This window comes from Nicotiana tabacum, chromosome 19, assembly GCF_000715075.1.
Source record: "Nicotiana tabacum cultivar K326 chromosome 19, ASM71507v2, whole genome shotgun sequence".
NCBI lineage: Eukaryota > Viridiplantae > Streptophyta > Magnoliopsida > Solanales > Solanaceae > Nicotiana > Nicotiana tabacum.
Window position 1 is genome coordinate 1205831 of NC_134098.1, and position 15243 is coordinate 1221073.

Consider the following 15243-nt stretch of genomic DNA (forward strand, 5'->3'; position numbering starts at 1 on the left):
TGATTGGTGACGTTAAGGCACGGTTACTTCTTTAAGTGTGGTAAAGCTAAGGGAGCACGTGTTTTTCGGCTCGTTCAGGCAGTGCAATTTAGATTTGAGCAGAGTGGATGACTCTCTAGAAGGTTCTAATGGGTTCAAGATTTATATATAGCAATTGAGAATTTCTCCAGACTTGTGTATAGATAAAATTTGAGATTTGCATTTGATGGTGCCTCGACTTACTAAAATTCTGTATGACTATGGATTCTACATTTTAGTATAAGGAAGGTAAGAGGAACAATTTTAAATTCACATAAGGTATTTTGAGAGTGAGTGTTACAATTGTGGTATATATGGAGGTGCTTAAGAAGAATACAACTGCTTAAGGGTCGTAGGGTGTTGTGGATCTATGCTAAGGTTTGTGGGGTGAGTTGTGGCTATAGATCGTGGCGATTTAGCAAGGAGAAGTATCAATCTGAAAACAAATTCGGAAGGGACTCGAAGAAATAAGACAACTTGGTAGTAGGTTGGATCAGTATGGTAATAGATATGATCGGTTCTTTTGGGTGCTTATGATGTGGGGGTTTTCTCCAGGTGCTTTGTGGAAATACTCTTGGATTTGGCGACCTGCGTGGCTGGGTTGAGTTAGAGGGATTAAGTTTTAATAGCTTGGTTGTGTGCAAATGGGTTTCGAAGAGTTCTTAATGTTTTTACCACGGTTCGAGGAGTATATTTCCTTCCAGCATGAGGGATATGTTGCGTATTGTGATTTTCTCCTGGAGGAGATCAAATGGAAGGTTTCTAATTGATCGAGTATGTATTCTACTTGTGACTCAGAGTGATTATGAGATTCTGGTACTCTTCACATGATGCCATGGTAGACGCGATGTATTGTGTGGGATTGAGATTTGCATGTGCAAGGTCACAGTTCAGTTTTGAAGGGAAGGACATAAATTTGTAGGCAACATGGACGGTTTCAAATGACTAGGTAAATGATATTACTAATCGGTATGGCCTGATGAGAGTATACATTTCAGAAGGGGCAATGTGTCTTGATTCATGGATACTTCATTGGTATTACGGCACTCTCCTGGTTGATCGACTGCTGATATTCAAATTTTACTATATGGCACGGGAGAATTATAGAAGTATTCCTCGTGGGATGATCGTGTATGAGAGATGTGTTAGACATTCGGCAGTGGAGTTGGGATCAGATATGGTGATTCGTGTGTTCTATGGATTTGGAGACTCGGAGTTCTCAATAGTATATTGTTTCGATTTGCGGACTATTCGAGGTGAGTATTTTATTTAACTCAGTGGAGGCACTAGTCGCGTTAATTATTTGTGATAGCTATGCGCTATAAGTATGCATATATGTGAGGTTTGAGCCAATGTGCGGGTATTATGGCAGGTATTTATACTCGAAAGAATGCTTAGGCTATGATATGCCTAGAGTTGACTGTTAAGCGTAAAGTTATAACGTTTCTTGTATTCTTACCTTTGTTGAGAACTATATGGGCTACACGTAAGGTTAAGAGGCTAATTCCCTGAATAAACGGGGTAGTTACTACTTCCGCATTAAATTGCCGATTTGAAGTGGGATAGCAGACTTTGCACATGCTTACACTATGGCGTGTTATTTATACCAGTCCAGGAGCATGAGAATCTTATTTCATTATCATATGCACGTGTACTTGTTTAATTGCTCATGTATGATATGGTGGGACTGGAGGCATGTGACCATGCCAGGCGATTTATATTATTGGCACGTGAGTTGTCCGTGCCGTGTGTGGGAATTCTATTTCTATAATAATTTATCTGATCTATTAATTTCATTCCTCTACAACGGTTATCCTCTTCACGAAATTTGAGTTGGTTGTAACATTGTGGTTGTGGTGGTGCTTGTTGAACTTGCAATACGGTTCTCTTCCTTGAGACATCTCCCATATTTGGGTACACGGGCTGCGCAGTTGTGGCTTGAGTTATATTGATGTGGCGTGTCTGTGGGATAGTTGTGTTTAATAAAATAAGGTTATTTGGACCTAGAATGGGTACTATCAGGCTTAATTATGGTATATTCGGGAGGATAATATTGAAAGTCAGCTTAGGAGAGGATTGTGGTTCTAGTTGGGGCGAGAGAGCTCCATGGCTAGTTTATCTGATGAGTGGTTATGAGTTTTTGATTGTTTCTTTCATCTTTGGAAGTGTACGAAGGTTTTGGAATGAGGTTCTGTTGAATGGGGGGTTTTATACTAGTATTTAGTTGGTTTGAGTAGTTACTGTGATCAGAAATGGTGTTACGAGTGTGCGAGTTGTGCAGTATATTATGCGATTATATCTGGGATTATGGTTATGGCTGGATACAATTTGTTCAGGCTTATACAGTGTGTAGATGTGAGATTTGGGTCTTGAAAGGAATTCTGGATGTTAGAAATTTGGCTCCAAAGTTTTTGGGCTAAGGTTAAATTAATGACTTTTAGTTATGTTGTGTGGCCAGGCCTATATAGAATAGGGTGACGTGAGGTCGCCCCTGGTACGTGCGTGGTAGGATGGAATAGTGATTTGATGACTTGGAAACAATTCTTAGCACGTTTGAGAACGGACGTATGTTTAAGTGGGGGAGAATGTAATGACCCGACCGATCATTTTGAGTATTACAACTCCGTTCCTAATTTACTGCTCAATTTATGCCTTACAATTGATTTATGACTTAACAGGTTAGTTCGTTTGAGTCTGGAAGAATTTCAGAGTGAAATGAGACATTTAGTCTCATAATTAAAAATTTAAGTTAGAAAAGTTGATCGGATGTGGACTTGTGTGTAAATGACCTCGGATTTGAATTTTGATGGCCCCGATAGCTCCATATGGTGATTTTGGACTTAGAAGCGTGTGCGAAAATTTTTTTGGAGGTCCGTAGTGGAATTAGGCTTAAAATGGGGAAAGTCGAATTTATGGGAAATTTGACCGGGGTTGACTTTTTGATATCGGGGTCGAAATCCGAGTCTGAAAATTTTAATAGGTTTGTTATATCATTTGTGACTTGTGTACAAAATCTGAGGTCAATCAGACGTGATTTGATAAGTTTTGGTGTTGTTTGTGGAAACTTGAAATTTCAAAGTTCATTAGGCTTGAATTGGGGTATGATTCGTGGTTTTAGCGTTGTTTGAGGTAATTTTAGGGTTCGACTAAGTTCGTATGGTGTTTTAGGACTTGATGGTATATTTAGTTGAGGTCCCATGGGCCTCTGGTGAGTTTCGGAGGGTTAACAGATCGAATTTGGACTTAGAAGAAAATCTAAAGGTTTCTGCCATCTGATATAATCACACATGCGGAATTTCCATCATAGAAGCGAGCCTTCCATCGCAGATGCATCCAGGTGTGGCTGGGGCTTCGATTGCAGAAGCGGCCCTGCACCTACGGGCATTTGATCGCAGAAGCGCAAGGGCGCTTGGTGAGGCAGCTCGCAGAAGCGGACAGCTCCTCGCAGAAGCGTGTCCGCAGATGCACACAAATTCCTGTAGAAGCGGAAACCCCTGGGCAGTATAAAAATAGAGTGGTTCCGAGCTTTTGCCATTTTAAGCCTAATTCCACTACGGACCTCCAAAAAATTTCCGCACACGCTCCTAAGTCCAAAATCACCATACGGAGCTATCGGGATCATCAAAATTCAAATTCGACGTCGTTTACACACAAGTCCACATCCGGTCAACTTTTCTAACTTAGATTTTTAATTATGAGACTAAATGTCTCATTTCACTCTGAAATCCTTCCAGACCCGAACCAACTAACCCGTTAAGTCATAAATCAATTGTAAGGCATAAATTGAGTAGTAAATTGAGAAACAAGGCTATAATACTCAAAACGACCGGTCGAGTCGTTACAGTATGTCTATATATATCTCTTTACCTTGGGTCCATTTATCTTGGGGTTGAGTGAAGGGCTCGACCCAATAATTTTGGAGTTTTGCCACCAGTATCAGGTCTCATTAGCACAAGTAGGACCTTCTATATGGCGGACGGTGGCCTGCTTTCATCAACTGTGCTTGAAGATCGGGGAAACCCTAACCCTTGTACACATAATGAACCTTTACTCTCCCAAAAGTTTCCGTGGGGGAGTAATAAACTTAAGCAAGCATGGTTACCACGCTCTCCTCACCAGTGTATCTTTTCTCGTCATTGCTACCAGGGACATCATCCCGGTCATAACTACATCTTTTCTCGAGTCGTGGAATTGCGTTCGTAAGTTTTTGATCATTCATTTCCTTCCTATGTGAAAATATTGTTTTCCGTTTATTACTAATTTTTTTGTTTATTTTATTTCAGCTACCTGATGATAACCACCACGGGTTCAAGTCCTGGACCAATGGGTTCAGAAAATTCTAGAAATCACGACACCAGAATTCCGCCGATGGAAGAAAATGGCCCGGGTGGAAGGCCAAGCACCATGGTAAGTCAAAATACCCCTTCTTATATCCTTTCTCGAGCATAATAAACCTTCATGAACAACTTGCTACCTCTATGTTTTGGCCTGATACAGGACTTCCAAGAGGCTCTGTCACTTACCCCAAGGTCGACGCCTTAGCTAACCCCGAGGAGGCCAAGAGGGTGCTGCAAAGTGCCCTTACTCGAAACAGAGCTCGCGGATATGATTCCGGTGAGGGTGCCTCTTCTCAGAATCCCCAGGTCAAGGGCAAGAAATTAAAAGAGAAAAATGCCCCTCCTCAGCTGGGACTCAAGAGAAGAAAGTAAAGAAAATGCCATCTGAGCCGGTCACAGTAGTCCTCGCTGATGAAGGAGAAGCCGGTGATGAATGGGCTTCCCTTCAAAGTAGAAAAATACCTTCATCCACTCAACTAGATGCTCAGCCAGGAGAGCTTCAAAACCCGACGTCGGATGATGGCCCTTTGGGGTGAGATGGGCCTGATTGAGAACACTGATTCTCGTTTCCTGGCCCCCCTTGTTGCCTCTGATCCAAGGAGTTCAGACCTTGGGCCTCTTCTACCTCCGACCACTAAGCCAATAATAATCAACACTTCTTCTGCCACCACTGTTTCTTCACCTTCCAACCGATGGGTTCACGCCCATCGATACCTGCTGCTCCTTCGCCACCAACAACAACTACATTTTCTCCACCGGAACCATCTGAACAAAAAGGCGGTGCTTCTCCTCCTCGGTCTTCCGACCACGGGAATTTGGGGCATCATAATTCAACCCCTTTCTCAGATCCTTGAGGGAGGAGTAGTGCCACTCTTTCGATTTCGATAGAGTGCCATCTTTTGTCTAAAGTTATGGAGCTTACGAATTATCTGAAGCCGTTGGCTTTGAAGAAAGATCGAAAGAAAATGCGCTCTCTTTCTGGAGAGTGCTTGATAAACAATGCCATCCATAGCGCGATGCAGGTACCGTACTAGTTTCCTCGTATTTTGTTTTCAACTTACATGCTGCAATGAAAATCCTAACTTCAATATTCTTTTTTTTACAAGCTAACTTTCTTGATTTTGAAATCTTGCAAAGGTTTATCCTCAATAAGCAAGGACTTGCTTTTGAGAGGGATTAACGTTTGGCCGAAAGGAACCAACATATTGTGCGCCTCTCGGTGTTGGAGGCAAAGGCTGCTAATATGGGAGAGCTTGAGTCTTGGTTGTAGCCCATAACCAAGAAGCTACCCAATTACATGAAAATCTTCAAGAGGATAAAGCTAAATGGGATGAACTCAATAACGCTGTGCTTGCTGCTGCCAAGCACGAGTCTACCTTCGAAGAGCAGATCAATAATTTGAAGGCGGACTTAAGCTCTAAAACTGAGGTGGCCAATGCTGCCGAAAAGAGGAGGGCCCGAATGGAAGAGAGGCTTAAGCGGTCCATGGACCAGAACCGACTTCACTCAACTACGAATGTTGAGCTCGACGCACACCTTCGTGCTATAAAAGCTGAAAGAGAAGAGCTCTAGGCCAAAATCGATCAACTTCAAGCAAAACACCAAGACCAAGAGGATTCACTTGTCTTTGAAAAGACATTTTCCATATACCATATAAAGAGGAAGACCTTGTAGGAGGCCAAAGTGGGAATCACCAACATAGACGATTGTATTGCCCAGGCCCAGGAACTAGAGTTATCTGCTCGTCAAAATCTTCATGTTCGGCCCGCTGTGGCTGACTCTTCGAGTACTTGTTCCGAGTACTTGGGGAATAGAGGGGAGACTGGAGAAGATGAAGGTCCTGAACCGGTAGTGAACCCGCCTTCCTCTACCGAGGGAAATGTGGATCCATATATCCCTTCGAGTTCTAGAGGCAATGAAGTATAACTTTTTTTTTTTTGTAATTGTGCCAAATCGTTCTCCGAGTTTGGCACTTGATAAATAAGTAAAGAATTTCTTGCTAAAGTGTTGTGCAAAAATATTCCTTTTGTGTTTAGCTGATTAAAGCTTCAGGTATATTTTCATCCGATAGCTTTTGATTTCAGGCATAAACTCTTCCGGAATCTACCCTTTACTATGAGGGTTTCATAAGTGAGGGCCCTTATATTTACAGTTCTCTTGAAGAGGACGTCTCTTGTTCATTCTATCACAAGCATTTAAAGTTTTAGTTAACTTTCAAACGATAAAATTAACTCATCATTTGGACAAGAAATAAAATAAAAATAAAAGGAGATTATATTATTTCTTCCATATTTTATAAAGTACATAATCTTCACTTTATAAAGTAAATAAACTTCCAATACATCTGGCTAACTTGTACAACTTATTTCTACGAGGATGATCGTGCAATCCTTAGTCCTGATGAAACATTGATCCTAGTTCTAATTGTCCCCGATTTTTGTGGCACTCTTGGTGTCATATCAGACATCCCCCGCAGTGTTCGAATGTGAAGCATTCAGATTCAAACACTGGAAGTCTTACTTTATCGATGGAAATAACTTGTGAATGGTTAAGTAATCTTTTTTCAGTGACGGAAAGCAAAACTTGCCATCGTACCAAATAATTCTTAACTATCCATATAGTTGTTTCCCATCAATGTGAGAGTCTTAATGCCTTGATATCTAAAAGTTTTTCCTTTTCCGATGACGCTCCCTTTGTAGTATTTTTTTCGTTGATGCCTCGTAAAAATCCTTTCCAGAAAAATCGAATTGGGACAAAAACTGGATTTAGAGGAAAATAGTGCAGCACATACTTTCAGTATTGGTAGGATCCATCATCAATAATATCTTTTGAGGTGAGTCACATTCTAATTACTGGGCAACTTGACTCCATCTTGATTTTTCAACTCGTATGACCATTTACCGGTGATAGCCAAAACCCGGTAAGGACCTTCCCATGTTGGTCCCAGCTTCCCAACATTGACTTTCTAAGTGCTCTGAGTCATTTTTGTCTAAACCAAGTCTCCTACCTTGAAGTAGTGGAGATTGGCCCTGTGATTATAATATAATTCCATCCTTTATTTCTGATCCACCATCGTCATGTATGCCAAGTCCCTATGTTCTTCGAGCAAGTCCATCCTCACCAGAAATGTTTCATTGTTTGCTTCTTCATTTGTTTGAAAAAATCGTAAAGTCAGCTCCCTCACTTCTACGGGTATCAGAGCTTCCACATTATATATGATATAGAATAGTGTTTCTCCCGTGCTCGACTTCACTATTGTCCGGTATGCCGATAGTACTCCTTATAGCTCATCGGGCCAATTTACCCCGTAGCATCTTCTAACTTCTTTTTCAGGTTTTGAACGATTACCTTGTTGGTTGATTTCGCATGTCCGTTAGCACTTTGATGATACGATAAAGATGTAATTCTATTTATTTTCAATCCTTCCAAAATTTTGGTGACTTTTGAGCCTATGAATTGCAGCGCGTTGTCACAAGCAATTTTCTTCGATATCCCAAATCGGCAAATTATGTGATCCCATATGAAGTCCATCTCTTCGAGTTCACCGATCTTTTGGTAAGGACCTGCTATACCCATTTAGTGAAGTAGTTAATTAAAACTAAAAGAAATCTTACATTTCCAGGACCCGGTGGTATAGGACCAACTATGCCCATCCCCTATTTCATGAATGGCCATGGGGACAACACCAAATGTAAGAGTTCTGTTAGTTAGTGCACGAACCGCGCATAGGATTGACATTTGTCACACTTCTGAACGAACGTCTTTGCGTCATGTTCCATCTGAGACCAATAGTAACCAACCCCGATCAACTTTAAAACTAATGAATCTGCACCTAAATGGTTTCCGCAAACTTCTTCATGGACTTCCCTCATCACGTAGTCCGCCTCCGGGGCCTCTATACATCAGGACAGTGGTCCTTGGTATGATCTTCTGTATGACTACCCATCTACGAGGCAGTAACGACCTGCTTTTGTTTCGTAGTGCCCGGGACACCTTCGGGTCTTCGGGTAATTTACCATGCCTAAGGTACTCGACATACTCATTCCTCCAGTCCTAAACTAAGCTGGTTGAATTGACTTCACAGTAACTGTCCACATCCAGTACCGAATGTAGGAGTTGAACGACAGTACCAAAGTCTGATCCTTCTATCTCAGTGGATGATCCCAAATTAGCCAATGCACCTGCTTCCATATTTTCTTCCCTTGGAATGTGTAGGATTTATCATTCCCTAAATCATGCAAGCAATGCCCGAACCTTGTTATAATATTGTAGCATGCGCTCTTCCTTTGTTCTAGGGTAGAGCTAAGGCTGCGTACATCTTACCATCTCCAGACCCCACTTATGGAAAATTACTAGGCTTGTTATTGTTGTTGTTGTGCTCTTCCTTTCTGTCGAAAATCCCATATACTTGGTTTACCAACTGGGAATCACACTTTATCTCAATGACCTCGGATCCTAGTCCCCGGGCTAGTTCAAGTCCTGCAACCAAAGCCTCATACTCGGCTTCATTGTTAGTTAGCAGAACAGTTTTAATGGACTATCTCAAGGTTTCCCCTGAGGGTGTGACTAGGACTACCCTGATACTGGACCCTTTAACATTGGAAGCTCCATCCGTAAATAAGTTCCAAACTTCTGATGTCATTTACGACACCAGTACCGGTTCCTTAGCAACCAAGGGCATTAATCCTAGACTAAAATCGGCCACAAAGTCCAAAACTTGAAACTTGATCGCAGTCATGGGTTTATTCTCAATGTCAAATTCACTAATTTTGACCGCCCATTTAGCCAAACGACTTGACAATTCAGACTTGTGAAGGACATTTCTTAGCGGAAAAGTCATCACAATGGCTATTGGGTGGCACTGAAAATAAGGCCTAAGCTTTCAAGAGGCAACTACGAGAGCTAAGGCCAACTTTTTGAGGTGTAGGTAACGGGATTCCGCTCCCGACAATATCTTACTAACATAATAAACAGGAAATCGCATATTTTCTTCCTCTCGAACCAAAACGGCACTTACCGCTACCTCATAGACCAATAGATATATCAACACTTATTTCCCCTCCCCCAATTTTGATAGTAACATGGGAATGAACATGTATCTTTTTAGGTCTTTAAGTGCATGTTGTCATTTCGAATTCCGTGCAAAATTGTTTTTCTTTTTCAAAAGTGAAAAGAAGTGGTGGAAATTTTCTGAAGATCTTGTGAGGAACCTGCTTAAAGCCGCCAACCTCCCGGTTAGCCTCTGTACTTCGTTCACACTCGTTAGTTGGTCTGGAATGTCTTCGATAGCTTTGATTTTATCAAGATTTACCTCGATCCCTCTTTGCGAGACCAGGAACCCCAAGAAATTACCGAAGCCTACCCTGAACGCATATTTTTTCGGGTTGAGTTTCATGTTATGCTTCCTCATGATGTCGAAAGTCTCTTGGAGATGTTTCAAATGATATCTTGCATTCAAAGACTTGAATAACATGTCATCAATGTATACCTCCATTGATTTGCCTATCTGATTTTCAAACATTTTGTGAGTGAGCCTCTGATAAGTGGCTCCGTTGTTCTTAAGTCCAAATGGAAACATGTTGTAGCAATATGTGCCAAAGTTCGTCATGAAAGAAGTTTTTTCCTGATCCTCCGAGTTCATCTTAATTTGATTGTACATGGAGTAAGAATCAAGTACACTCATTAACTCGTGTCCTATTATAACATCAATCATTTGATGGATGTTTTGCAATGGGAACGAGTCTTTAAGGCACGCCTTATTTAAATCCTTATAATCTACGTACATTCTAAACTTGTTATTCTTTTTTGAAACTAAAACTACATTGGCTAACCATTTTGGATATTTTACCTCTCGGATGGAACCGATATTAAGTTGTCGGGTTACCTATTCTTTGACAAACATGTTCCTAACCTCGACTATCAGACATTTCTTCTGCCATACCGGTGGGACGTTTGGGTCTAGACTCAGTTTGTGAATGACCACCTCTAATGGGATACCTGTCATATCCGAGTGCGATCACGCAAAGCAATTTGCGTTAGCTTTAAGAAAATTTATAAATTTCAACCTGAGTTTGGGATTGAGTCTTGTTCCCAAGTCAAACTTCCTTTCCAAAATTCTTCGAATAGGTCCACTTGCTCGAGTTCTTTCGCAATCGAATTGGTCGCATCAGTCTCCTCAGGTACCTGAAAATATCTTTGCATCTGGAGAGATTCCAACAACTCCTCGCCTTTATCATCTTCATTCGGGAAGGAGAAGGCATCAGTTCCTGTAGTTGCTATTTTTCTAGGCGCATTCCCCTTATTGATAGAAATTGTTATTGTGTTCATCTCTCTTGTCGTTGGTTGGTCTCCTCTTATCTGCTTGATTCCTCTCGGGGCTGAGAATTTCAACAACTAGTGATACATTGAGGGTACAACCTTCTACTCATGTATCCACGTCCTTCCGAGGATTACATTGTAAACCATATCACCATCTACCACTTCGAATATAGTGGTTTTGATCAATCCTTCGGTGTTTGCGGGAAAAAAAATCTCTCATCAGGTTGTCACACTTGTCAAGTTGAATCTAGCCAAGAGTTTTGTCGTCGGAATGATGCTTCCAGTCAGCTTTGCTTGCTACATCACTCTCTATAGGATGACGTTGGCTGAGCTTCTTGGGTCGACCAAAACACGTTTAATTTTTAAATTTAAAACATTGAGAGAGATAACCAAAGCGTCATTGTGTGGTAGGATAAGTCTGTCAGTGTCTTCCTACGCAAAGGTGGTATCACCTTCTGCGACTTCCCAGAGTCTCTTGTTGTGAGTCATTGATATCTTTATTTTCTTGGTCGCTGGGAAGGTTACACCGTTGACTTCACTTCCTCCGAAAATCATGTTGATAGTCAATCGAAGGGAGACTTCTGCTACCATCGAAGTCTATGCATTTTCCTGCTTCGGCCGTAGTTGTTCTTGGCTCTATCACTTAAATATTCCCTAAGATGGCCATTTTTCAACAATATCGCCACCTCTTCACAAAGACGTCGGTAGTCCCCAGTTCTATGGCTGTGAGTCTTATGATATGCACACCATAAACTGGGATCCCTCTAGCTAATATTTGATCGAATTGGCTTAAGGAATCGTGCTACTTTGATATTCATCATTGGCGATACCAACTCTACTAAGATGATGTTAAAGTTGTAATCTGATAACCTGGGGTATTTGGAGTTTCGGGCCCTGGCATCTTCTTCTCCTGTAATGACCTGCTGCTCTGGCCACGATCAACTCTTCTATCGGGAGAAAACTTATCTGATGACCCAAACCCTTTGCCGCTACGATCTTCGGCTCTTTCATACGACATAAAATGACCTCTAGAGGACCGCCGATCTACATCAAAGTCACATTTAAACTTGTCTTGGTTTTTGTCTTGATCCCGTCCCTTGGTTGTTATCGGAAACCTGAGTTGATCATCGTCTATCCTTATTTTGTCTCGTAACGATTATGGACATATGCATATGTGGTTGCTTGAAACTCAAGCAGGCTTTCCTTCAGCTTTCGAGAGGCGTCGGAGCTCCATGGGTTAAGACCCTTTGTGAATGCCTCTGCTACCCACTCATCTGGTACCGCAGTAGCAACATCCTCTCTTTCTAGAATCGGATCACGCATTCTCGCAGTAGTTCAGACTCGCCCTGCGCAATTCTGAATATGTCCTCATTTTTTGCTTGAACCTTCCTTGCTCCGGCATGGGCCTTAATGAATAAGCATGCGAGCATCTCAAAAGAGTCAATTGAATGCTTGGGTAGAAGAGAACACCATGTTAGGGCCCCTTTTGTGAGGGTTTTACCAAACATCTTTAGTAAGATCGACTTGATATCATGTTGAGCCAAATCATTCCCTTTCACAGTTATGGTGTAGATTGTCATGTGCTTCTGCGGATCCGAAGTCCCATCATATTTTGGTATGTTCAGCATCTTGAAACTCTTCAGAATTAACTATGGTACTGCGCTCGGCTTAAACGGCAACTGCATGTATTTTTTCGTATCTGGGTCTTTCAGAACTGGTGGTGCGCCTGGAATCTGATCTATTCGAGCGTGAAACTCATTCACATTTTGATTCATTCGTGCGCTCATTTCCCTCTTAGGCCTCAAGTGCTCAGTATTGAAGGGATCATTCCCGTTGTTATTCCTAGATTTGCTACCCGTCCCTCCGGCACCATCGAAACCGACTTCACCCCTTGGGGGTGTTATTATCGACTTTATGAGCCGTTTGATTTGTAGGAACACTGGGAGGAATCGGACCCCTCCCGTTTGCATTATTGGAGGCGTATGACAATGCTTATTTTAACTCCATCATTACCCGATCTTGCCTTGAGAAGTGACTCATGATTGCCTTCTGCTGTTCTCTTAAAATTTTTACCATTTCCACGACATGTTCCTCCTCCACATCATCAAAAGTTAGTTCTCGTACATGCCGAGGGTACTGTCCTTCACGAACCGGGGTTGTTTAGTCACTTTCATTACGGGTATCACTGATTGAGTCATCATGTTGGGGAAAATCTTCGTGTTCCTCAACGTTGTGCGTGATGTTGACATCATTAGCTTCCATATCTAGTTTTTACTAAGGAAAGAATCAAAACAAGTTAGTAATAAACGAATTAATCAAAGCAATTACGCAATTGTCTATGTCCCATGGTGAGCGTCAAACTGTTTACCGTAAAATGGTATAGTAAATTTGTTACGTGGTTAATAGACAAGAGAATCAATTTGATCCAAAAAATAAAAAAGAGATAAGATTAATATTAAGATTAGCAATTGAACTTGAAAAAGATGACAAGTCTGGCTCCGAACAAAGTGTCTCCAAGAGCAAAAGTGAAAGTAACAGTAAAGTACAAATAAAGTTGTTAAATTGAGAGAAAAAGTAACAAAATAAAGCTTTTCTATGCATAAAGTCTCGTCCCTCTGCAATGGCTGCAGAGCCTTCTATTTATATCTTTATATAGAGAAACAAGATCATAGGATCAAGCTCCTCTTAAATGATAGTAAAAGAGTCATTAATGAACATGTAATGGCAGGCCATGAATGTAAATATTCTTTGCAATGGTCGCTCATTTAATGTTAATGAATATTCCCTCATTGAATGATATCTGATGTTGATCCCTTGATCTTCTCCCGTTGGCTACGCTCCCTTCGGGATTTATCCGATGCTGATTACATTCGTTGTATTTGGTATTGGTTGTTACCTGACTTGCCTTTTGCCTATCTTCGGTTCCACGTATCATATTACCATTCGACCATTTGTTATAAACCAATTTTACCCCATACAATCATGAACACTACTAAAAAAAAAGCTGAAATTTGCTATGAATTTTGTCGCTAATCTATCATTAAATTGCTCCTAGCTAATAGAATTTTTTAATAATTTATAGTTGATTCGTCACTAAATAAGATTAGTGGCGGAATTTGTTGTTAATTAGCTGCAGAATTTGTCTGTTTCTAATTCCTATTTTTTAAATACAATGTGTTTAAGAGGTTGGATAGTGAAATATTACAATTCAATTTTTGAATTCTATTTTTTAAATTATAAATAAACTGGTATATAAACTAAACTGCAATCGATATGTACGCCAAATTATACTAATTGACCATGATTAAGTCAAACATTAAGATGAAAATGTATATTCATTAACCATGATTTAGTGATAAGGTTGTATACGAAAACAGCCTCTCTACCCCAGGGTAGGGGTAAGGTCTGCGTACACACTATCCTCCACATACCCCACTAATGAGATTATACTGGGTTGGGGTTGTTGTTGTTGTATACGAAAACATGTGTCATATACTTATTGGGTTGGTGCAAAACTCGGGTGTGGTTCTTTTAGGGATTGAACTGCAAGATCTAAATGTTGAAGACATCAGGTAATTAATGGATAATTGTAGGGTAAATCATGGACCATGACTAGCTAGTTTAATGACGGCCTAAATACTCATTTGGTCCGAGAAATAAGGGATAATTAATCCGTAATTAAATTTGAAATGAGTTTATTTCATATTTAGTTGGGATAAAATTGAGGTATAATTAAACTTCGGATTAGTTATCCCGGGATTGTAGCTATTGTAATCCCTATAACAGGGTGAGATTATAATCTCAGAATAATTAACTTTGGGATAATTTGTTTACCAACCAAACGACCCATGGGGAGTTTATTAGAAATGGTTCTATGAAAGTTCTAAAAATATAGCCAAAATGTTGTTCAAATGTTCAAAAGACATTAAAATTGTTATAGTTTTTTTATTTCTTTTTCCTTTTGTCTTTTTTCTTTTTGGTGATACGACTAATTACTTTTGATGTTAAAATTATTACAATAACATGACAATCCAGTGTGGGGTCTGGGGAGAGTAGTTTGTACACAGACCTTACCCCTCCCTACTTATGAAGGTAGAGAGGTTGTTTCCGAAAGACGCTCAGCTCAAGAACATTAAAAAAAAAAAAGACACGATAGAGAAACAATAGCAACCATAAAGTAAACAACAGACAATAGAAGCAAATAAAGAAATTGAACTACCTTAATAACCACATATGTAATACTGATTAAATATTAGAAGTATTCAGACTTTAATTTTCTTGAAAACTCGAAACTGTTAGTTTGATTTCAAAATGGTTAAAGATGATAATTGATAGTTGTGACTTGTGACATGTCTGAAGTTACTAGTGATCTTAAAGAAAGAAAAATTTCCTCTCATTATATTGCTTAAAGAACAACTCGATCTACAAATTAAGTATTTTGCGATCACGTAGAATTTGAGAAAGTACCGCTCCTCAAGGATGTGATATATTGTCCCTTAGGCAAACTTTCGGACGGGTGATATTCAACTGACCACCTTTTATCGCATTTGGTTAGGACACTATATGATTA